The 26,902-nt window shown below is 38.8% G+C and overlaps 1 protein-coding gene across 1 annotated transcript in view; it reads left to right on the forward strand.

Moving 5' to 3' along the window:
• The window catches only part of LOC124216758 (maltase 1), a 152,708-nt gene that overhangs the window by 21,561 nt on the left and 104,245 nt on the right, over nucleotides 1–26,902 (forward strand). The window lies entirely within an intron of this gene.

Below are 26,902 nucleotides of genomic sequence, written 5' to 3' on the forward strand. Positions count from 1 at the left end.
AATTTGCCGCCGATCCCGTGTATGATGTCGCATTAACTCGAAACAAAAAAAATAAACAAAAATCCTGAAAAATCGTATTCGCTAGACCGAAAATGGTCCCCTCTCAGAGTCTCTGATGCGTGACCTTTGTCCTGGCGCTCTTTTTCGAAATGATTAGCGGTCTGATCCGCGGGATCCCTAATTGCGAGTCTCATCTGGGGTTCGGGGAGCCGTTTGGAACGCGCATCGAAAATGCCACGTTACAATATATATATTGTAACGACTGGCGGTCGGTATCGAAAGCTGAGAAGGATAATTACGAGGAACGAGGTGAGAAGCGTACAGCCATTGAAGTTTGGAGATACAAGTGGTGTCTGCATTTTTGAAACGTCCTCTTACAATTAATTAACAAAGGAGGTCGGTTCCCTTGGTGCAGCTGGACTCGCCCTAACTGTATGGCGGATACTTAACACCAACTTATTCTGATTACGAGTAGGGGTGTCTGTGTGCGTGTGTGTGAGTAGGTGGGGGTGGGATGCGATGAAGAGTGGGTGAGGGTTCCGGATAAGGGAGGCGCATGTTATAGGGGTGGATCTGACCTGCAGGTTGACGGCTTTGGCAACTTTGGCTTACTTTGGTTGGCTGGTGTCTTGCACGGCTTTGTTTCGGTCCTTCCCGTTCAACGGTTCGTAGTAGACTGATCCTTCGTGTCGCAGCCGCGCGGGCTCGGTCCTTCTCGGGCCTCTTTGGCTCCACTCCGCGGGTTTGGGGTTTATTGTGACGTGCATGCAGTATTTGTATATATATATATACACTTCTCGCAAAAATTAAGGGAACAACAAAATTTTCGAAATTTTTTGGTGATTTTCAACAGGCTGTATTTCAGTGAAAAACGGTCGTACAAGAAATGAAAAAAAAACGAAGCTTTTGAAGCTTGAAGACTCTAGTTTTTGAATTTTTTGGTTAAAAATTTTTCGAAGCACTATTAGCCATGCAATCCTTGGATGAAGCACGAAGAAAAAATTTTCAAAATTTTTTACATTTTTTTTTTCGCTCTACGGGCATGGTTAAATTTTTTCGAGCTAAACCAATGCATAGGTCGCATAGCCTGTTTATTCAGCTTCAAGATGCTTCTTTTTAAACCTCGATACGACCATTTGTCTTCGAGATATCGAATTTTGAATGCCAAAGGATCCTTTTTCACTCAACTGCCGATATCTCTAGAACTACTGGTCGCCTAGCGAGCCAGAGGGCAGTTTCTTTTTCTGCAGAAAATTTCCCACAAAAATCTGTCATGGTTGATATCAAAAAAAATTTTTTTCCACCTGTAGCGTTAACGTGAAAAAAGAGCAAAAAAATGCCATTTTGCCTTTTTTTGGATAATCGATTGTATCTTCGTCAATATTAGGGGGAAAGCTTAGGTTAGAAGAAAATTTTACAGCCTAATGTACCCCAAAGGTCCCCCTAAATCGGTAGATCGATCGGTTCAGCGGTTTTCCTGGACCGATTGATTGAAATTTTGAAAAAATTAAGAGAACAAGGTTCCTTAAGAACAAGGTTCCTTAAGAATCAAAAACCTTGTTCCCTTGATTTTTTCAAAATTTCAATCAATCTGTCCAGGAAAACCGCTGAACCGATCGATCTACCGATTAAGGGGGACCTTTGGGGTACATTAGGCTGTAAAATTTTCTCTGCAAACCCCATGTTTGCACTCATCACAGCACAACTTTTGGTGCCGCCACAATTTTACAAAAACCCACGAATCGCTACACGATTCTGTGGTCGTCTTCTTCACTTTCTGCGACACAGCTGTCCTGACTCGTCTCATCCCCTGGAGCTGCGATCAGTTTATCATGAGATACCTTAATGCTACTGCGACCTCTCAATCCAGAGCCAATTTTTTGAACCAGATACCTATCGTTTGGAAGCACCCCAACGACTTCTACGGGACCGCGATATTTCGCGTCCAACTTCGTCTTTATCCTGTCATTGTTTCTCACCATTACAAAATCTCCAATTTTGAATGGCTTAACCGGTTTGTTCTTTCTATCGAACCTGTCTTTCTCCTTCGTGGCTGCTGCTGCCATGCTACTTGCAGCCTCTGCCCTAAGTTCATTCAAATTATCGTTATCGGTTTCCACGCTACCGTGCTTCACGCGTTCAATCTCAATTGCGTTTATTTTTGTACCAAATAAAATCTCAGCGGGACTCTTCCCTGTTGTTTTGTGAACAGTCGAATTTATCGCAAACTGCACTCTGCCAACTCATTTTGCCATCTCTTTCCCTGGGCCTTGCTTACCGATAGTATATTCCTCATGGTCGACATGACCCTCTCAACCTGACCGTTAGCTCTCGGCGTCCCTGAAGCTATTAGATGTAACACGATATTCTTTTCCTCACAAAATTTCTTAGATCGCGCATTTGTAAACCCTGAACCTTGGTCACAAATGATTCGTTTCGGTACCCCAAAAGTAAACGAGTGTTTCTCAATCTGATTAATTGCTGTTTCCGCGTCCAAGCGGTTTATCCAATTTAGTGTCACGAATTTCGTAAATCCGTCTATAATTACGAAATGGTACTCTTTCTTCTCAGAAGGGCCTGATAATTTGCCTGATATGTCTATGTGAATCGTACGCCACGGAGTCTCGTCTTTTTCTATCGGATGTAGCTGTGCTTGAGATGGTCTCGATACTGATTTGCAAGTTTGACACAGAATACAATTAGCTACAAATTTCTTTACTTGCTTTGACATATGAGGAAACCAATAAAGCTCGTACAGTTTGTCTAAAGTCTTTTCCCAGCCTAGATGGCAAATATTCGCGTGTACGTGATGTATGAGCGACCATACCATCAATCTGGGTACTATGGGCAATGTGAATTGCTTACCCTTCCTCTCTATTGTTCGCATCAAGATTTTATCCTTTATCGTATAAGTTTTCGCAGACTCTGATCCGTCAAGTACTTCGCGGTATAAGGTTTTTATTTCGTTATCTTTTTGTTGAGCTACAATTAACCAGTCGTCAGCTAGTTCTATCACTTTATTCGCGTCGACTTTATTGACTTTCATTACGGTTCCCTCCGAAACAGGGTTTCTTGACAAAAAATCGGCGTGCTTCATTCTCTCTCCCGCGCGATATTCAATGTCAAAGTCGAAGGATTGTAAAAATGCCCACCAACGGTAAACTCGTGGCGTTAAATCTTTTTTAAGGCTCGCAGCCTTCAGTGTGTTACAATCCGTCACAACTAGAAATTTGCGTCCAACTAGGTACTGTCTAAAGTGCTTTATTGCATTTACAACTGCAAGGGTCTCGAGTTCATACGAATGATAACGGGTTTCAGCGTCTATGGTACGTTTGCTATAATAAGCGACAGGATGTTTTTCTTTGTCAATGCGTTGGAGTAATACAGCGCCATACCCGAGGGCACTAGCGTCAGTATGCGGTTCGATCGGAAGATTAGGGTCGAATATTCGCAGCAACGGTTCTGATGTTAAATGTTCAATGAGCTTGTTTCTAGCGTCGGTGTGTTCGTCTGTCCACGTTATCGTCTTGGTGCTACCTGCAGTCAGTTTATAGAGAGGTGCTGCTACCTGCGAGAACCTTGGTATAAACCTACGAAAATAAGATGCTAATCCTAACAATTGCCTTACCTGGATCTGCGTTCGGGGGATGGGCGATTGCACCAGTGTTTCGATTTTTAGAAGGTTGGGCCTCAACTCTCCGTTCGATACAGTGTATCCCAGGTATTCAATTTGCGTTTTCAAGAATTTACATTTATTTAAATTAAACGAGAACCCACTCTCAGCCAGTTTTGTCGTTACAATTTTCAGTCTATCAAAAGCTTCTTGTTCGGTTTTGCCAGGTATAAGGACATCATCTAGATAAACAATTGCATACGAATATCTCAATTCTCCCAGTGCGTTGTTAATTGCTCTTTGATACACGGATGGTGCGTTCATTAGCTCAAATGGCATTGTCAAGTATTCATAATGTCCGTCAGGTGTAATAAATGCAAGCTTCTCTATCGAGTTCTCCTCTACGGGTATCTGATGGAAGCCCGCTACCATATCTAACGATGAAAAATAATGCGCTTCACACAGACGATGTAATTGGTCCTTTATCAGCGGTAGTAGATAATGGTCCGCTACCGTATTTGAATTTAATTCCCGAAAATCCACGCATAGTCTATCCGATCAATCTTTTTTCTTTACTAAGATGATTGGACTAGAAAACGGGCTTCTACTTTCTCGAACAATTCCTGCCTTAAGCATTTTGTCAACCAAACCTCTCACAGTTTGTCGTTCTACATCGCCTAGCTTGTAAGGGCGTCTCTGCACGAGTTTGTTTTCGTCCTTCAATCGAATCTCAAGACTACCGGAAGTGACTCGAATCTTGGGGGACTCGACACTCATATTTTCCTCATACATTCTCAAAAATTCAACGAGTGCTTTTCTCATATTATTTGAATCACAATCGACAGCATTGATACTAATTTCCAAGTTACACGAGCCGATAAAGGGCATAGCCGGATAAGCAGGTTGAATCGGCCCCCGCTGAATTTTTTGTCGGTACTTCAGGGATCAATTTGGACCCAAATGAAAATAATTCAGTGAAAATTTCAGCTATTAATCTTAAACGGTTTCCGAGTAATTGAAAAAAAACCTATTTTTTAGTATTTATTTTTTTTTTAATAGTAATATTAAAAATTTTTTTTTGCTGATTTTTTTTTGAATACTTACGAGTAAAAGCTGTGAAAAAAAATTTTTTTTATGATTTCTAGACTAATAGCCGATTTTTAAACTGAAAAACAAAATTACGATTATTTTTTTTTATGCCTATTTTAAAACATGCAATCACCAAATTTGGACAGAATACGTCTTTTATACCCCTCTGTACTCAGGAATTTTTTCAATTTTTTTGGTTCGGTGCAAAGTCATGAAAAAAATTAAAAACCAATTTTTTGTTAATTATTTTATATTTCAACTGCTTAGAACACTACTTACAACTAATTATAAAATGTATTTATTCATAAAAATATTCATCAAAAACGTAAGTGGTCATCAAAATATATGTTAATATTTTCGTCAATCTTCATCACTGTCTTCATTAATAACTACACAGCGCCCGGTATTATTGAAAATGCGACTTAAAATTTCTGCTGGTCTTACAATTCTCGATAAATATCTAGCATGTGATAGGTAATAAATAATAGCTGCTACATGCGAACAAAAACCAACTGTACGCCGACCGTTGGCACAATCACAGCAATATCGAGAAATTCCGTTAACTCCATTTTTGCCACGATGATACTCAATGAAGCAGCGATATGTTTTTGCATTAATATGCCGAGATCTTACTTGAAATCTAAGAATGTTTTCAGCCGATCTTACGTACTGAAGGCTTATATTATTATCTTCATCCATCATCTCAGCTAAGTATGACACTGCTTGAGAAAGCTAGTATGATCCTGTCAGTAAAATATGCAATTAAGTCGCATTTTCAATAATACCGGGCGCTGTGTAGTTATTAATGAAGACAGTGATGAAGATTGACGAAAATATTAACAAATATTTTGATGACCACTTACGTTTTTGATGAATATTTTTATGAATAAATACATTTTATAATTAGTTGTAAGTAGTGTTCTAAGCAGTTGAAATATAAAATAATTAACAAAAAATTGGTTTTTAATTTTTTTCATGACTTTGCACCGAACCAAAAAAATTGAAAAAATTCCTGAGTACAGAGGGGTATAAAAGACGTATTCTGTCCAAATTTGGTGATTGCATGTTTTAAAATAGGCATAAAAAAAAATAATCGTAATTTTGTTTTTTAGTTTAAAAATCGGCTATTAGGCTAGAAATCATAAAAAAAAATTTTTTTCACAGCTTTTACTCGTAAGTATTCAAAAAAAAATCAGCAAAAAAAAATTTTTAATTTTACTATTAAAAAAAAAATAAATACTAAAAAATAGGTTTTTTTTCAATTACTCGGAAACCGTTTAAGATTAATAGCTGAAATTTTCACTGAATTATTTTCATTTGGGTCCAAATTGATCCCTGAAGTACCGACAAAAAATTCAGCGGGGGCCGATTCGACCTGCTTATCCGGCTATGCCCTTTGTCTACTTTTGCAAATTTTACCACGGTTCCGTCCAACGTGACTGAGACACCGTCTGCTAACAATTCTTTGCCCAGAATTATATCCACGGACAAAGTTTCGTCCGCTACCACATACAAATCAATTTCAACATTTATGCCATTTAAATCGGCCAAAACAGAGATTTGTTCACAGCAATCTACATATCCATTTCCAAGGCCTCTTAACCGCCTTGAGACGCACCGTCTCCTACCGGGCAGCCTTTCCACCAAACTCTCTTTTACTAACGAGCAGTCTGAACCAGAATCGAAAATAAATGTCAACACCTTACCGTCAGCCAGCTTAAAAGTACTTTTGGTAGAGGTCAAATTGCAAAGCCTGAAGATTTTCTCCTCCTTCTTTGGACAGTTCGTGGAGATGTGACCCTCTTCCTTGCAGTTGTAACAGGTCAACGCCTTCTTGAAATACGTGCCCTTGCTGTCCCGTGACTGGCTGCTGTGACTTCGAGGATGATTTGCAATCGGCCTTACGATGTCCCTTCCTTCCGCAACTGTAGCACTCGATATCCGAACGGTGCGACTTCCCATCTCGCGGCGTCGGAGTCTTAGTGTGTGGACCAGGGGCTCCGAGGGATGCACGCGGTCGATGGTGATCGGTCGTTTTTCCATCGAGGTACGACATTGCTTCTTGTAAATTGCGAGGTGACTCGCGTACGAAAATATTTCGCACAAATCGGTTCTGGAACGAGTACGACAATCCAGTCAGTTGGGTAGCGGTCTCGTCCACCGATTTCCGTTCCTTGAGCCACGCTTTAATCTTCCTCCCCCTCTTCATGAAATTCTCGAGCGTGAACTCGGCGTCGTCGGTCCAAATCGAATGGAGTTCTGAAGCGATGTTTTTATTCTTTGCATACGCGCTCATAAATTCAGCACGAATTTCAGTCCAGCGTTTTCCAGAAGGGTCCATACCGGTGAACCACTGAGCTGCTTCGTCCTTGAACGCTTTAGCCAGATGCTGGACGACTTCCCAATCGTCCGGTTTGTAACGTTGAATCCATTCATCAACCATCTTTGCCCAGCCAGTGGCGTCCGTCGTTTTTGGATCGAATTTAATGAGGTCCATCGGAACCCGTTCTCGTCGAGTAAGCAAAGCAATCAGTCGCAGATTCTCTTCCTCCAGCCTTGACCTACGTTCTCTCCGTTTATTTTTTGTGCGCGCAGAATCATCAGATTCAAGTTCCGATTCGGATGTAGACGGAGATCGTTCTCTTTTTCGTTTTCGAGATCGTACACTGTCTGTCTCACTAGCATTTTTTTCACCGTCCTTTGCTACCACAGCGACATTGTTTTCATCAGATTCAACCACATCACTGGCACTGCTCTCGCCCTCTTTTGTCATAGTCGTATTTCAGAGTTTTCACAATTTTCACGTGAACTTTATCGTCGAATCTCTGAGTTGAAAGTTCTTTATCCCACTTCTGATGTCAGAAACACACAAATAATGTGTGTTAAAAATGAAATAGAGAGAGCAAGAGTGTGCTCTCAAGGCATAATAAATATCTCACTGACGGCCACAGTGACACAGCGTACAGAATTTATTAGATGATTTGATACATAGATTAAAAGATGCAGAATAAACGTTATAAAGAGATCTCTCGATGGTGGTGCTAGCGGAGTGTATCGCGCAGAGCCTTCTCAAAATATGTTCTTTCTGACTCGATGATTCGAGCGAGAGTGCCAGGAATGCATTCCCCAAAAGCCTGAGACCTCTTCGTCCTTCTTTATTCTTTATGTTCTAGGCCTCTACGCGATACAACCTACTCGTGGTACCTGCACCACGTACCCCCAACAGGCTAAGTATTTCTTAAAACATCCTGACGACATCTGGTCACTCGATGTTCGACTTATGACCCTCCATAAACGTCATAAAAAAAGGTCGAGTGCGGCGTCCGGACTTCGTCTTCGACTGTGATGCGACATATATATATATGGGGCATTCCATGTTAATTCGCCAGGCCATTTGCCTGACCCCTTCCGATTTTGATGTCCAATTTATTTTGGGTTCTGTTTGGCCCAAAATACGACCTTAAATTTTTGGAAATTTTTATTCCATTTTTAAGGGGTTGCACGAGCTCAAAAATCATAAAATTGTGAGAAAACATGAAGAGGGATCGTTTTTAAATTGATGATTTTTTTTTCACAAAAACTAGGACCCAAAACAAAACTTTTCTTCCCAGTCTGAAAGTGGGCCGACAATTAGCATTGTTGATTTTCTTTTTTTCAAGAATATTTCATTTTGTTTTGCTGACGAAAAACAAAAAAAAAATAGTTTTTTCTTGTGAAACTTTTTTTTTCTTAGTTTAAGAGTGAAACGATAAAAACGACAATGAAACATTTATTAAACAACTTGAACAACAAACACTTTTTGCATTTTTTCACAAGAGGATTTCATATATTTCACTTGACGTCGAAAAGGAATATTCTTTTACAATATATAATTTCTGTCATACAGGTAAACACCATACATGTGCTTTCAAATATATACATATATAAACTTATTTTTGCTTATACATATATATAATCACATGAACCTTAGAATAATCTTACATATTATATATTTGATATCAAAAGTACAAAACTTATTTTCTCTTTAACAACAGATTGGCTAAATAATAATTAATCATTATTGTTTGTACTTTCCGTTCTGCGGAATAGAAACTTTCCAATACCGTATGCATTTATACGAACATATGAATTAAGTGACATGAAAAGGCGTAAAGACTAATAGTACAATATATAGATTATAATTATGATAATGATGAAAATAGTAGCATATAGGTACGTTTAAAAAATATGACATTTCGGCACTCTAAACGTAGTAGTTTTGTGATAACTTTGATGAAATTCATAGGCATACTTATGATTCAACAGATTGAGATCGATTAAACTATAGGTCTTTATAATTTTGGGTTCGACTACAAAAGCATATGGTACTCGTCACTAAAATATTTTGTTTTACATTTGGTACAGATAACGAATGGTACATTGCGATGTACAAAGATATGAGTGTTAACCTGAAATACGGGTAGATCCGTCTGTTCATCAATATGGGTTGCAATTAAAAATCCGACTTTATAAAGAAATCCAGAAACTACTTTGTTCACCACGAATATTCTATCGGATGGATTAAATTGAAAATCGCTTCTCGCTAACAAAAATTCAGATATAAAATTGTCATACCTATCAAATTTGCCTCCGCCTGTGCCAATAAAATTTCTTTCTTTTGTATCTTAGGACAGGCATTGCGGAGGAAGATCAATTGTCCTTGCACACTTTCCTCATTGTGAGGGTACACATTTTTGGGGGTTGAACGTTTTCTTTCTGCTCAATTTTAACTTCTTTACTTGGCACCTGACGACGTCTATTGAGGGTGCGCAGTCTCCAGGAGATGTAACCTGACCGGCCTTCAAGGTCATAGAATATTTCCTGAAATTTGAATCAGTAAATGCTAGATAGTTTTATTAACACACAAACAATTCGCTACTGTTTATGATCCTGTAAAAAATATCGGGCTAAAGTTTTAGTTCTATATAGATAAAGTATGTTAATTCAAAATTTTTTTCAAAGCCAATGCCGACTAGAATGTGGCAGTACTTTATTCCAATTTAATAATTTATTTCCAATAAATTTACCAAATGGAGATAGGTTAGTGTACACTGAGCGTTGTGGTAATTCAGTACGCAGAATGAAATGATAATACTTGGTTGGTACGCAATTATACAAGTCAGCACCGAATGGTTTAAAATAACACCATATAGCGTTGAAAGAACCCTAGATACTATTCAGAGAACACCAAATAGTGTTGGATGAACAGAAAATAGCATATAACGATTTATTGGAAAATATTATTTAATAACACTTACCTGCAATAATAAAATCATTCTATTCCAAGGGCTTGCCATTGGAAGTGAGCACTTTTATCCATTTAGTCTCCCCGTTGTATCGTCCCATTCGCAACTGGAAAGATGTCCCGGTAACAATATCACCAATATCCGGTGCATCCTGCACATTTGCTGCTTGCTGCGCATTATTAATCAACAGATTTTCCATTTCAGGGCCATCCATATTAAGCCAAGTCACGGTAAAAACATTGACAAAATCTAATTCCGACATAATTAGAACTATACACGAGGCAGACAACACGTTTTACCTGAAATGCGACGCGACTGCTTGTAAGCGCGCGTGGAGGAAACTGACAATGAGCTTTTCTGACTGCGGGCTAAGGACTTGCGGCATGTTCAAACTTGTACGCGTAAGAGGTTTCGATATCAGATTGACACCAACGGTGTCAAAGTAACACTGTGTCGGTGTACACGTAATTCTGTGACAGACTTGGATTTTGAGGTTGACACCATCGCCGTCAAACCAACACGTTGTAAACAATCGACGGTGTGAACTTCTATAAAACTTCTGTAGACTGCATTTCGGTTTGGAAGCAACACTATTTGGTGCTTTTTAACTTCCCGTTTCTCCGTTTTCGGAGAAAAAAGGAAATTATTGTAATCACCCCGAAAATGAAAAGTTGAGTGTTCACTAGATCTTGACATTTCAAGATCTAGAGAATCATCTCCGACCGCTTTCGGATGGACGACCGTGTGTGTATGTATGTATGTATATATGTATGTGATCAATTTTTTTGTCCGACGATATCTCAAAAACGAAGCACTGCATTTCAATGATTTTGGTCTCAATCGACGCGGCTTTTCAAAACTTAGAACTGATTAGATTTTTGCTTTGATAGGTTCAGTACTTTTTGAATTATTCGAATAACAAATCTCCGAAAAATAAAATAAAAATATCTTGAGAATGGATCAACGGATTTAAATGAAAATTGGTACCATGAGGTTTCTGAGGTCGCTGATCACGAATATGGGATCAGATTTGCAAAATCTAAAATGGCGAATCTAATATGGTGGAATAAAATCTAAAAATATTCGGATTTTGGTAGAAATTAGTAGGCGGAGGTTTTTTAGGTCACCGATAACAAATCCAAGGTCAGAATTCCCAAATTTATAATGGTGGATCCATTATAGTGGTTCAAAATAAAAGAAAATCATAATATCTTCATGTAATATGGTATCCAAGGGCTTTCGACACATCAATCACGAATCTGAATTTGTAGTTCGAAATTCGAATTGGATATTAATATGTTTTTATTCCGTGAACTTGGAACCTGCAGTGTGATAACGGGAAGATCGAGGGCTGGCTCACGGTCATCCTAAAGCCGCTTGTTAAACACACGCAACTCGTCATTTTCGACACCATATAGTGCTAAATTTTGAATTAACGAATAAATGTTGCCCATATAATATATACTAATTTATACATACATGCGTATAATCTGATATAATCTTATTGCATTAAATTCGAATTGTAATTTGTTTGTTTTTATTTAATTTTATTGTGTTATGGCGGACTATTTTTTTCGCGAGTAATCTCGCGCACGGTGAGATATAATCACAGAATATAATTCTCAAGTTATGTACGAAGATTTCCGACATCTAGATAGTGAATATACCTCATACCACAGACGAGGCTCATTGTGACTATGAGAATTTTTATTTTGAAGATATACTAACTTCTGAAGAGGGTAAATCAACACCTTGATCATTCAAATTGCACCGAAAAGTGTCTGTTTGAGTAAAAAACTGCAGATGGTGTTGATTCACGTAAGATGACATCATTTTTAATCCCAACAACATTGCCGGAGTATTTCATAAACTTTATTGGTGTTATTCGTGACACCGAAATTCCCAGCCAATAACACCGAGCTTGTTTACTAACTTCTGAAGAAGCTGAATCAACACCTTAGTCATTCAAATTGCACCAAAAGGTGTCAGTATGAGTTAAACACTGCAGATGGTGTTGATTTAGTTAAGGTTACACCATTTTTAATTACTACAACATCGCCGGAGTCTTTCATACACTTTATTGGTGTTGTTTGTGACACCAAAATTCCTAAACAACAACTCCGAGCTTGTTTACACCGCAAATTTTTTACAGTTTATAGACTCTTGCAGCAAGCGCGACACTTTTTCGGCACTCACCGTAAACAAGTAGCATACCCGTATATTTACCTACACTATAAGGGGCCATCCCCATGTATGTCAGATACGTTCGATTCCTTTGATCATACTGATTAATCTATGCTTTGCTAGGCCTATGAGTAAACATGACATTCATATGCCAACATAATCCTAAATAAGAGAACAATTTCGAAATTTTCAGGTGAGTTGAAAAATTAACGACGGAGCCAGGAATCGAACCTGGTATCTAGAGATGCTTTACCGGAGACTTACTCCACTAGACCACCTAGCCGCCCTGACTACAGTGTCGTTAATTTCTCTCATCACCTGTATTTCGAAGATTGTTGTCTTCGTGTGCCATTGAATATGTTTACATATTAGATATTTGAGATTCGTCGCGAGGAGACACAATTTTGACATGTGTGTAAAGCTTGTTGGTATGTGTACACATGTGCTATATGTGGATATTTATGTGAATTAAATTTAATTCACTTAACCACTTAAACGGCCCGGCCGTTTATTATTGCTTATATGAAATACAACATATCATATTGTTAGCGAGAAAAATTTGCTAGGTAAGAAAACAATTTTAAAATTTTCAGGTGAGTTGAAAAATTAACGACGGAGCCAGGAATCGAACCTGGTATTTAGAGATCCTTTACCGGAGACTTACTTCACTAGATCACCTAGCTGCCCTGACTACATAAACCTAAATGTTGACATTTCGTACTGTCGTTTTTCCTTTGTTGTCATACGTCATTATTGTTTCTTATCTATAGTGGTGACGTACATGTAGATTCCCAACCTTACTTCAATAACAACACTATTAACTTTTCGACGCTATACTAAACATAAGCCAGATTGGCTGAGGGCGACGGCCTAATCCGTCAACTGAGCTCCTCCCATTCTGTACGTTTTAAGTAACTCACCCTGTATGTATTGTAACGTGGCATTTTTGATGCCCGTTACAAGGGGTTCCGTGAACCCTGGGCGGAACCAAAATTTAGGAATTCTCGAAATTGAGTCGCGAAGTCTTTGCAAAAGAGCGCCAGGACTAGAGTCACGCATCCGAAACTACGAGAGGGGACACCTTAGCGAATAGGGTAAGATATTTCAGGTTTTTCTTGTTGTTTTATTTTTCGAGTTACCCCGGCATCAGGCAGAAGTCGGCACCGAATTCGAGGAAATTGCGGAGTGGCGGACTAGCAACAATTGCGAAGGAAGGATGTCGAGGCTGCGGAGGGGGAGCCGACGCAGATCCCCGCATCGCGGGCATCCAAGGTGGACGCGATTCCCGCTGGCAGCCGGCGCACCGCAGCCTCTCCCCCTTCTCCCCGCCAAAAATTGATTAGCGAACTTGCGACGGACCGACTAGCGACGAGGGAGCACTACGCTCACTACCGAGACGTCATGGAGTTGCGCGGAGGACGAGATTGCGATTTAGCGTTAAGTTCTGCGCCGCGATGCTATTAAGGTGCGCGTCGAGTTGCGCAATCGACGAAATCGATGACGGATCGATTATTGCGTATTCTTGTCGGTATGACGTCACGTATGGGATAGCGTATCGAGATATGTATTGCAGCAGGTCGTAGGTTTTTGAAACGACTCTAGTTCTGGCGGTCGTGATAAGTATTCACGTTTGGGGGAGTTTCGCGAAGTAATGAAGTCACCCAAAAATCGCGAGGGGAATGGAAAGAGAGTTGCAAGGATGTAGAAGGTAAGCGTTGCTTCTATCTCCGCGATTGAATTTCAAGCATAATTACAAAAAGGCTTGACGCATAACGGATAGCCGGTTTGGATTTGCGTTGTAGAAAAGTACTCGAAATTCTTTTGCCGATTCTTTTGCGTGATGACCGTAGCTTGAGTACGCGTGTTAGAGTAGAGTAAATTTCGAGTTCTTGAGAAAATTGAGTAGAGTCACGGGTTTTAGTTGAGTCCCTCTTATTTATGAAATCAAGTACAGCCGAATTCCGCTGTATAGGGTCAAGCCGCGTTATCGAGTTTTTCAGTGTCACCTCTCGAGTAGGTCGGGGAGTGCCGAATTGGAGTGCTCGGATTAGCGAATAACGTTTTCGAGGATTTTGAGAAGGTTTGATTTCGGATGCGTTGCGATAGCGAATAGTTGAGGTCACGTTTAGTTGCGCCTGCGCTTAGTTCTGTACCCGTTTAGTTAAGATGATGTTAATTGAGTTGTGTTACCTTGAAATTGTGTTTAGTTAGAGTAACATGTAGTGATGCTTGCGCTTAGTTAAGGTGCCGTTTATTTAAGATAGTGTTCAGTCGAGTTGAGGTGATGTATAGTTGAAATTGCCGTTGCGTTGAGCAGCGGTTGAGATGAGAAGTTCGGACATTGAGTTTTAGTTGCGTCTGAAATATAGTGGCGTTTGAGGATCTGTTTAGTTGAAATAAGCTTTATGTTAAGTGAAGTTGTCACGTTAGATTTAAGGCAGCTCGCGGTAACGTCGAAGCTCCGAGTCGGGTGAGATCTCGGGTGAGATTGAGGGCGCCGTCTGTTTGGTAGCCCAACGGCGCACCGTCAAGAAAGTAGTTTTAGTTTCGTTTCGAGCAATTATCGCTGTGAAGAAGAAATGGCGACTCTGCAAATTGAGAATAGCGTATGGAGATTTTGTGATTGTTGAGTGACATTTTAGTTAGGGAGCTGCGAGCTCAGTAGAGTAAGGAATAGTGTAGGTTACATGTAATTTTCTGTTTATTTTTAGAATCGCAATGAGCGACTTTTGGATTACTTTTTTTGATGTTCTTGTATCACCGCTATTGTGAAATATAGGATTTTATTTTACTTCTTTTGTTAAGTAGCGTGTGGTTTTCGAGTGTCTCTCTCTCTTTCCGAAAATTAACCCTCCCCTCTCCGCGGTACTGAACTACCGAGTGTATTCCCGAGGTATAGCGCATTAATGATTTCGAGGCATGTTGACCACGCCAGGAGCCAAACAAAACTTCGCGATATTGTTTTTAGATCCAGGGTACATCGTGGACGCTGAATTATTGTGCACGCGGTAAGTTCTCGGTCATTTTCTCCGAGTGAACGAGGAGCGGGAAAAATCCACGTCACAGTATATATATTATATACATATACACATGTATATTTGTTTATTTATGTCAATACTAGGGGCTTCTCCCCTGCGTGCTTCGCGCGCCAACCCCACCTCGGCGCTGCGCGCCTCACTATTTCCTTATACATTGTCTATCAGACAGGTGAATTCATTTATGCTGATTTGATGACAGGTCTGCAACTGTTGATCGGTTGTTTTCGATTAACCCGACATTGCTATTGGCTCCCTATGCAGGTCTGCTCAGATTGTTTTCGTAAACGAATCCACCCACATGTAAAAAACTCCCGATGCCATGCAACCCCAATTGCATTCGGCGACTTATTTTGCTATAGTTATTATTTTCAGATTTTTTTTACGTATATCTACATACATGTACATGTAGAAATATAGAGTCTACTGCGTCTGGTTTATAAGTACAAATAATCGATATCAATCCTTTTTTTTTCAAATAAATTTATTTTACATTTTTCACTTTATATTTAGTTCGAAGTTGACTTCGAATCTCATTGATTGATGAAAAATTTCGATCTTCTCCTTCGCTCGTCTGAACTCAGAGTAGATTTAATTGTTTATTTGCGAGTTTCCCCAGAAACTTCTTTCGCCCGAGTCAGTTCCCGTTCTCGTGAGGAAGAATCGAACATTTCTTTAGAGCTACTCAGAACTATTCGTGAGGTTCATGAGGCTTGGTTGATAAAACAAACCTTTTCTTCTTTATCAGCTCCCATCTTGGTTATTAATGCAGAAGCTACGGCTGATAAAGTTTTTGAAGATTTTTGTAATTGCTTGACATGCGGAGGTTAAGCTATACTTACTTTATGAAGGAATAAACTTAATTTAGTGAAAGACAAAAAAAAGTAAAATAGATTTTCTTTATTGGAATAACACGAAGATTACATGAAATTGTGTTTCGAAATTTGCTTTTCTGCAATCATTATTTTGTGCAGCTGGTCTCCATTTTGTAGGTTCGAGGCGGGGTGACGCTGAGACGAAATCGCGTTTCGGTCCTCTTGCCTGGTTATACGAATATTTGTTGGATATTATTCTATGGCTTATTTGGTTCTTCGCACTTACAATTTTCTTTTCCGTTTTCTTTTGTGATACTTCCGACCATCCACCATCTTCATCGCCTTGTCTGCTGATTGAATCTCCTCCTTTCTCCATTACCATCGTAAGTCCTGGCTGTCCTTTTGACTGTTTGGTGATATATTTAGATTTACTATCATTTGCTTGTTACTTTTGATACTTATTACTCACTATCCGAATTTTATTTTGGTTCTGCAAGACATCAAAGTGTCCACTGTCTCCGTCGCCGGTGAAGAGTGGTGAGAATTGTCTTTCATCTTGGGATCCGATTCGGTATGGATGAATTTGTTCTCTGCGATACACGATTAAACATATCTTGAAAATATCCACAGCTGCAGCTAATTCTGCTTTTCCCCCGTAAATTCCATTTTTATTCATATGTGAGTTGTAATCACTAGGTGACCTAATCACAGCACCGTTTGACTCATTACCTGTAATAAAACCCACAAATGTAGACCAATCTCATCTCTGCGTGTCGATCTTGAGTGCCGTATACACAATACGCCAGCGCGCGAAAAAGACAATTCCCGTCGGGAATCATCTTGATAATTTTCGTTTGCATGTTCATTTTTTGCGTGTCAGAAACAGATACCTATAAAGGTATTTGTCAAAGACTGTCATAAACAGCCGATGACAGCTGTCAAAGGAAGTTTTGTTAGCTAGATGCTTTTTGTTTTGTTTTCGGCATCTCACCTCAGCGCCAACTTCATGCGTATACTATTGTTATTATAATCTTTTTTATACTATTGTTATTATAAACTTTTTCACCTGTTCATTTGTTCAGAACTTTTTTATTAGATGGAGAGATATATCCATGCATCGTATATAATGCCAATTGCGATTAATCAGTATTTCTTATCTTTCATATTACTAAAAACCCAATTACGTAGGTAAAAAATGAAAAATATCCATATTTTCAAGGCAGGGTCGGCTAAGATTTCAATTTAAAACGGTTTTTCGACTATAATCCCCCGCAAATACAATGGCGTTTTCGGTTTCGGTTGACATTTTCATCCAACCTATCGATGTTTCAGACGCATTGTTATACTTATGTATTGTTTGTGCGGAATGTCTCAATTTCACAATAACGCCGATATGTTACCAACTTTATGCACGCAATAGTTGTTGGCTACAAAGAACTTCTTTTACCGGCGTGGTCAGAATTGCTTGGTTCATAATACGTGAAACTGCTAATACCCCTAAACCCGGCCAGACCCGGTAAACTGTTACGAAAAATAATCCAGGGTTATAAGTCTTCACATGTCCTCAGTCAACGCTATATTCTCCAAATAGTTGCTGACATCTTTTCTTACGGGACATAATATGTTTCAGTACTTCGCGGGATATGAGACAAACTGCTGGTAGTATGACGTTTGTTATTTATACTTCTGGTCAGTGGCTATCATTAACTGGTAGTTGTGTATGGGAGATAAGAATATCATTGCGTGCGAGCGCACATACGCACGTAGATATTTCCACTTTCAAAGTACCAGGTAAATTCAAATGATGACTTCCATATTACCATTCGACACAATTACTTGACGCAACTGGCATCGAGAAACATCGAAAATTACGGCTGTAAACATTATCTCTGCTTACATAATTAAGGTTTTTATTGAGTAGTGACGTGTCATTCTTGATTTTTAAGTCTGAGCATGAAACTTTTACAATATGGTTACAGAGTCAACTTCAATTTAGCAGGTATTATGCAGTAAACTTCCGGTAAAAAAACTAGAGCTTCTCGATGGCTACTGTTAATGACGGACCTAGATTCAACCGTCAACCTACCAATAAACTAAGGTCAACAATGTGGAGAATAGGTCTTTCTAATAACTTAATAACTTTAAGCATTCAATTAAGGGTGAAGTGAATTTATCTATGTTTATTGCACATCCAAATACTTCAAGTAGTACGTTTATTCCAATGACAACAACATCACTCAGTAATTTCACACGTTTTTCCTTTGTTAACTTTATTAAAATCTTACTGGCGAAGTTTATGCAGCATGTGGGTAAATGATGTTGGTACAGTTTCCCGGCGTGTCAACCACCCTGGCGTAACCCCTCGTATCAGGTCCCCAGGAGGCCAGCCCGCGAATCTCGTACCCCGCATAGACTTGCCCTCGTTTCAAGGTTAACAACAAATTAATTCCATCATGCAAGTTATCCCAATCGACACGCTGATAGCCCTTCACTCTCACAATGCCACACTGTCCGCGTATTTATGCGTAGACATATTTTTCTATAGCACTACTACTTGCTAGTGCGCCGTTCGGAGCAACACTGAATAGATATTATCGGTTAATCCGGCTAGCCGAACGTAGCGCTAAATACAGGATATCCCTAAATACGGGGGCCCCAAACCAGCCAGCGTGATACCTGACTGAAATCCAACCGAGAATTTCTTTACCGGAAGCTCGTCCGACGCATAGTTTTTGAATTACTTCACGCTACTGCTTACTGCACGCTTACAACATAAGCGAATCCCCAGCTACACAATACTACGAAACACACATCCACGAGTGAAAATGAAAATAAATCTCCAAATAAATCAGCGGATGTAAGATTTAATGTTATAAACCACTTCCAATCATCGATGTATGCATAAAATAAGAGATATTAGATGATTAATATGCCGTTAGGGTTCATAATTACTCATTCAATCAATCTGGCTTGAGATCTTCAGAATTAAGCTTTCCGAACATGTTTTGTGTCTTTGCAGCATAATTTTTCCACTAGTTTTAAATTCATCATTGACATCCGATTTTTCAATAATGCGAGGGAAAAATAACTCGCTGAATTGACGTGTCAATAGGTTTGTAAATCAATTACGATTCAACTGAGTTAATACAAAATAACTGAAATCATGAGAATTATTTGAGATATAACTGAATTAGGAAGAGTTGTAATAAGTCAAGTTACTTTGAAGTACTTTAGATTCGGGCCAAAATTTTATATTTAGAGAGAAAAATAATTAAATTCAAATTAAAAAAATAATTTTAAATTAAGAACAAGAAAATTCCCAAATACCTGAATTCAAATGAAGCAATTTGAATTTGATAAATCTATCTGAATTTGAGGAAAAATAAATTATTATTATTTGGAATAGAAAAATGAAGTCGAATTACATAAATAATTTCAATTAATTCAACTCAAAAAAATATGGTGTCATTCAAATTCCGAGTTATTTCCTCCTCGATTCAATGCGGGTCTGGAGTGGCAAGTAACGTTGAAATTGTTGAGATCAATGCTAGTGATGGCCACTTATCTGAGAATAATCGATGTATCGATTAATCGATTCCAACAAAATAATCGGACATGGCTCGATTGAATTGGTACAAATTAATCGATTCAGTAAATTTTTGCGTGTAGTCTTAATATCAGAAGAGATATTTTGATAATTTATAGTCTTATTCAAAATATTTTTAAGTTTGATAACTTTTGAGTAATTGATACTTAAATCACATACATCGATACTGTATTGCATCGTTCGTGTGAGTTAACAAGCGGCTCAAGGCTGACCGTGAGCCAGCTCTCGAACTTCCCGTTTTCACACTGCAAATTCAAGGTTTATGGAACAAATAAATATTAATATCCAATTCCAATTTCCAACTACAAATTCAGAGTCGTGATTGACGATTCAAAAGCCCTTGCATATCATATTACATAAAAAAATATGACGATTTTTTTTATTGTGAACCACTAATAATGGATCGACCATCATAAATTTTGGAAATCCGACCTTGGATCGGTTACTGGCGACCGGAAAAATCTCCATTTACGAATTTTTACCAAAATGCGAAGATTTAAAGATTTTGTTTCACCATGTGAGTTCGCCATTTTGAATTTTTCAAATCTGACCCCAGATTCGTGATCAGCGACCCCAAAATCCTCATGGTACCAATTTTCTTTCAAATCCGTGAACCCATTCTCAAGATGTAAATTTTTTTTTTTTTCTCAGGTAATTTGTTATTCAAATAATTCAAAAAGTACTGAACCAATCAAAGCCAAAATCTAGTCAGCTCTAAGTTTCAAAGAGCCGCGTCGATTGAGACCAAAATCGTTGAAATCCAGTCGCTTGTTCTTGAGATATCGTCGGACAAAAAAATTGATTACATGCATACGTACATACTAGGACACACTAGGGTGGTCGTTGAATGGCTCTTTTGGAATTTCAATGCTGGATGGTCGTATACAGGCTCCAAATCTAGAAAAAACGTTTCTCTAATTATTTCAGATATTTATTTTGACTCCCTATCACGCCTGCATGCTCCTGATTGTTTTTTCAATCACAAAAATCGGGACTTCTACGATTCTCGGGATCTCGCCAATTCACAGCGGTTTTTGATGGGAAATTTTCTCAGGATTACGGAAAAAAAATCACACAAATCCCACCTGTTCACAAAGTTATTAACAATCGATTTTGATACCAAAAAATTGAAGAAATTTGATTTTCTCTATACGGAATACCGAGGCCTGCTGATTATTATAATTTTTTGCTAACCCGATTCACTCACTAAACGCTTACGTGCCTTGAGTGACCCTATGGTCTTATTTTATTTTTTATTTAAGGATGTATGTTGGACACTTTCCAGATGAAAATTGTAGTTGATCAGAATTTTTGTATTTCGTGATTCAATGAAAATGTGAACAGCCTGTGCAGTCTGTAGCGGATAAATTCACGAACTGCCTGGAAATTGCTATGTTATCCAGTCAGTTCTCGAATTTGCCCGATACCGTTTACACTAAGAAGCTACAAAGGATTTTTAATTTCTCTGACTGAACTAAAGTTGGGCTAAATCGTGTTAGTTTGATACTCAATTTTCACCACCTATATAATCCCTTAAAAATTGATTTAAGGTGTTCGCATAAGCGGTCATTATAATACAGAAAACATTGCATTATCACTATGAATATAATTTTGATCGTTATTACAATTATTCAATTCAGAGCAAATTATATTATCATCGCTTGTACAATTTCGTTAAAGCTCCAAAGGCGTAAGGAAAGAGCATCGGAAGAATAGAAAAAAATGTGCCCGACAAGTACGTAGCTCTTGGAATGATGTTTCGATATCACTACACGAAAAGCGAGGTCCGGCTTCACGACGTGTACATGCGGGTAGGTCTTGCTTGGCATTTTTCCTGATTTTACGACAAAGATTGACGATAAGTTTTTCATTATAATATAATTATGGTACTTGGCGGCTTTTTATACATTTCAGATGTTTTTAATTCGGATTTCACTACTTTTTGCAAGTCTCCAACAGCAACAATAATGTATCGTATAACCAATCATTCATGATAAACACAATCCTTCCACCGGTCAAGACATATAACATTTGCAGTTGATAACGTTGCGCGCTGCAATAACTCACTAGATAATAGAATGGGATTGATATAAAACTTGAACTTATATAAAAAGGAAGATAATTTACTGGTGATAAATAAAGAATTGCGAAACGTGATTCTGCAAGCGGCGGTACAGGTGAGTTAAAGTGTTCGCACAGTTTTCATATGTAATTTGAAACTGAACAATACAATTTAGCCATGCGTATATGTGACCGATCAGTAGTGGCGCCCGTCATCACTGAACAGTAGTCGCGCGACCATAGAAATAATATCGACGGTTGCGTAAAATAACCGGCTATCTCGAGTCCGGTTTTAAAAACCGGCTATCTCGAGGTTCGCTTGGAAAACCGGCTATCTCGAGTTAGGCTTGAATAACCGGCCACTTCGAAGTTTGCTTGAGAAAGCGGCTATCTCGAGTTATCGTTGAAGAACCGGCTATCTCGAAGTAGGCTTGAATAACCGGCTATTTCGAGTAAAGTTCAAAAACCGGCTATTTCGTGTTTGAAATTTTTTGCCCGTAAATTAAGTTGGTAGCACTTTCGGGCTGAGTATAAAATTCTGCAAAACTCAAAGTTATAAACGTTCAATTTGTAGAATTATATATTTTCTATGTCTCGACCCAACCATACGATTTGGCTTGGAAACCCGACAACGTGATTTTTATCTTTTGCCGTATGGCAAGGACCCGGAAAATTTTAATGTAATATCCACTTTACAATCAAAAATAATTACAAATTTGGCGTGAAGCTTCATATTATCTTGATTTAAATATCCGTATACATTGTTGTGACACGCTAAAAAATGAATGATAATGACAATCACGTCATTTTATCCAATTATGCGGGTTGAATTTATGTGTGAACATAGCTGATCATGAGGGAAGTTTCACGAAAATTACTATGATTAAAATATTATATAACAAAATATTATAAATCTTTTCAATCTTCTCTTTACGGACTTTCACATCTTATAATACTTTTCAATCGCTAAAATTAATTGAGGTTTTCAGAGCACCAATAAGAAACAGATTCTCATTCACAATGAATCCATTTTAGGGGGTCTAGATTCGGCTGAAATTTCGGAAACTATATGCTGGTAGGACAATGGAATGGTGTATGGCCGGTCCAATCTTTCGGATGACAGAGTCAAAAGTATAAAATTATTTTATTGACAATAAGTGATACTAGTAATGAAAAATACATGTGGAAATATAGCTATAACCCTAGTGTGATGTATGGTATACATCGTGTACTACTCTTTATCCATCATTCAATATATCGAACAATTCCAGTAGGTTCCAATAAAATCATTGATACACACTTGTTTTATCAGTTTAGTTAGAATGTCAAATACATGAATAATTTTTCTTTCCTGGCTGATTAAACATATAAGTAATATTCAACAAAATAAATATTCTTCAAAAAGTAAAAATGTTCATAGTGCGAACTATACAAAACGAAATTTTGACGCCCACCTGTATTTCAAATTTTAAAGCAAAAAATATCGTGTCCTTCCGGCTACGTGATTGCGCAGGGGGATCGAAAAAAAAAATTTAGCATCAAAGAGGTAGAGTTCATATTATTAATCTGTCTCTCTATTTCACTTCCTTCAAATCATTGTAGCAAATTGAATACAGTAACCAAACTTCTATAAGCAATTATCATAGATGTATTCTTATGATAATAAATTTTCGAAAAAATTACGACAATTTGGCGGAATAAGTCCCTTGTCTAATAATGACTGGAAGTCTTTTTTTTATTTGTATCTAGCTGTAGCCTATTGCTATACGCTCTTTCGAGATCCCTATTTTGACAAGTCACATTACCCATTGGTGATGTCAGCAGCGCTTCATCATAGCCATATTTATATCTGATTTCCACGTTTTCATTCATTCTTATTTCCCGTAATTGAGAAATTTTTATTTTAGCCCACTGTTTTTTATCCGGAATTTTCGCAAAATTGAAGAACAAGGGAAAACAACACGTAACCCGGGGATCACTAGGCACAGATATATATACACCATTTATACCTAGCTACCAGGAACGGAAAATAACTCGGAACATCTAACAGTCCCAAATCATTACGCTATATTAAAGGACGAACAACATGCTTCGAATAGAAACATAATCAAGTTAGGTTGAACTGAGATACGCTTAATCGAACAATATTCAAAGGGGATAGTACAGAACACAAAGGGTAAGCGTTACATATGCTGAAATTAGGTAGCTAATAAAATCATAGCTCGTAAACGAATATTATTGTTACGGATCATACGCCCGATAAGGCAAAAATTTAGAGTCTAACAATTTTTAATACAAGTATCTTACTCGTAGGAAGGCCCAGAAGGGGATATAATATCCAGGGGATCGCGGGATTCGATACGGGCGAAATGGGAAAAGACGCTACTTATCCGGCACACTGTCACCCACTCACACGCACGCGCGCACACACTCACACACACACACACACACACACACATGAAGAGGGGCGATTACAAAATCATTACACAACAAAAGTGAGGCACCCACTGGAGTAACCACGGGAAGAAAAGATATTCTTAATTTAAGGTAATTCCACACGAAAACCCGAGGGATAATGCCACGGGTCAAGCGGCAGACAATGGCGGCTTCGACCGGTGGCGGCGTATTTTTAGGGAAACTTTTAACGGATACTTCTCAAGAAAATAACTCGGCGAGTCGTGTGGGAACGAAAGCTTACTTACAACAGGACAAGATTCAATAACACGTGGAGAATCACAAACAAAGAAATACGGTTATACTGAACACAAAAGTAAGGCACAGGCAAGTTTTGGGTACGTCTGTTCACTAAGTAAGCAAGACGAGAAGTGACGCTATCTTCCCTTTTGTTTCGGGAAAGTATCGAATTAGCTAAATGTGTGTCTCGCGACACTCAAATGCGTCCTCACGCATGGACGCACACTCGCGTGCAATGTTTACTTGCCGTCGCTGCGTCAAATCTCGCCGCTTGCCCGTGTCGCGACTATCAGCTGTATCTCATGTATTGTCTGCTGTCTCAAAATCATGTATGTGTAATCTATGTGTTCTCTCACTCTGTAAACCATCAGTCCGCGCAACGTTCTCTTGCGATACGGTCTGTATCGCCGCATCAAGATCAATGAAACCTCCGTTATGGCTAATCATTATCCCTCTCCACCTCAACATCATTTCGTTTCATTTACACCCGTCCAAAATCACTAGTTCGTCGATCCTACGTCAATGATCCATATCTTTTTGCCATCTCTCTAAACACCGTTCTTTTCCTGTTTTCCGCAATTGTCGTCAAAATAGAGAAACAGAAGACGGTCGGGAGATGGATTATTGTTTGGATATCGGGAGATGTTTGTCGATAGATTTCTCGGCAGGGCCCGCGGAACTCAGCTGTTTTTTCCCGGGTCCCCGGCGTGAGTCGAGAAGCGATGTACCGTCAGGTTGAGCGGGGTCCGAAGTATGTAGTGACGGGCACTGCCGATAGTTGGGGCTGTTCTCAGCCCTTCGAAGATAGGTTTGCGCCCACTCACGGTAGATAGGACTGCACTGCTGGACCGCGGGAGCTCGCCATTCGCGGCTTCGACGATAGTTGCGAAACCGATAGAGGTGTGTCCCGATTTCGAATTCGTCCCATCCGTTGGTCGACACAGTCTTGGCAGTTGACGGTCTGACGATGGCTTTGCCGACACCCTGGAGTTGAAGTAACGTTTGACCCAAGTACTTCGGCTGAGATGTTGAGACCCCCACGAGGTGTGAGGACTGGAGAGTAGTCCCGCGTCTTCTTGATAGCGTTGGCCTCCCTCTCTTGGTGATGGCTGGGCGGCGGCCGCTCATCAATGGGATGGGATGGGGGGTCCGGGATATAGGAACAGATATTTACAAACAAAAAGGGATGAGAATTATTCTAAGGTATCTATAATTTCGCCCATATCGTGTGCCGTGATTTCTCGTCGCTACTGATTTTTACGACAATTAGAGGGGGGGGGAGTTGGCGGTCCATAACAGCTGATCTAAGCACCCTGTTACAGTACATAGAAAATATAATCTGATTCCTATTTTGTCCACCGCAGTTGTCACTGTAAAATATGAATTCTTTGGTTTCAGACTGAACTATTGATGAAATGAATTGCCAAATACAGCTACTTATTTCATTGGTTCCTCTTTCAGCGATGGTTTCATTCCATATGTAGCAGCTTCCCTTGCGAATTGCCATGTCGAATACCGTTAAATTGTATATGGCAAGTTTTCTTGAATAACACATAACAGAAGTCTCCGAATACGGTGTAGCTAGAACCTTTCGAACAGATAATCATTCAGATTATTATAGATCATTATTAGCGAGAAATGAAGCTACCGCAGAAACTATGTAAGGTAAAGTTGCCATAATTGAACACACGTAAGGGAAATCTTTGAACGAAACTCCATATAAGTTTACTCCGGTGTAATGCAACACCGTCGTATTTTTTGATTTTCATCCTAATGAAAAATGGAAGCATGAAGATTCAATAATGTTTGTAAACGCACGTAAAAAAAATTTTTAAAAGTATTTCACTGTGTTTCTAAGAGCGTTCCTAAAATTCACGCTTGTCGATGAAAATCTAGGAAGTGTAATTTTGTTTTTATTAAAAAATTATAACCCTGTAACCTAATAAATGTTATATGTGGTGATTTAAAATGATAGTGGTTGTTCAAATTAGGAGTCGTGTCCAATTACGTAAAACTTTTTTCATAATTAGTTCCAAAAGTAAAATAGCTTGAATATAAACTGAATAATATACTTTTTGAAGGTCAAAACAAGCAACGCATAATGTCATGTTATTTTTTATTGCAAACTCTTTATCTTGACGCATCAATTCACGAGACCTTCTTTCATTATTTCGATGTTCGACATAAGCTTCTTTTTCTTCTATTTTTTGTTCGGGGGTAAGGAATCGGAAATGGGTGCATTTTGCACATTGGTCCTTCTTGGGTTTATGGTAACTCAAGTTATACGTGTTAAAGCAGTCTCTGTAATGATGTGCAGAAGCGATATTAACATGTTCTCTATCAGACACTCACTGAACGTATTTCCTGTACATTTTTTCTACGTTCAGGTCCTCATCTAAATACTCCCGACTACTGCTTTATCGAGTGTAATGCGATTCGACCCTTTCAAACGTATTTATATAATCGTGAACAGATTGAGTGACAGGATCAATAACAAATTTTTCATGATTCTGTGTAAT

This window comes from Neodiprion pinetum, chromosome 4 (genome assembly GCF_021155775.2).
Source record: "Neodiprion pinetum isolate iyNeoPine1 chromosome 4, iyNeoPine1.2, whole genome shotgun sequence".
NCBI lineage: Eukaryota > Metazoa > Arthropoda > Insecta > Hymenoptera > Diprionidae > Neodiprion > Neodiprion pinetum.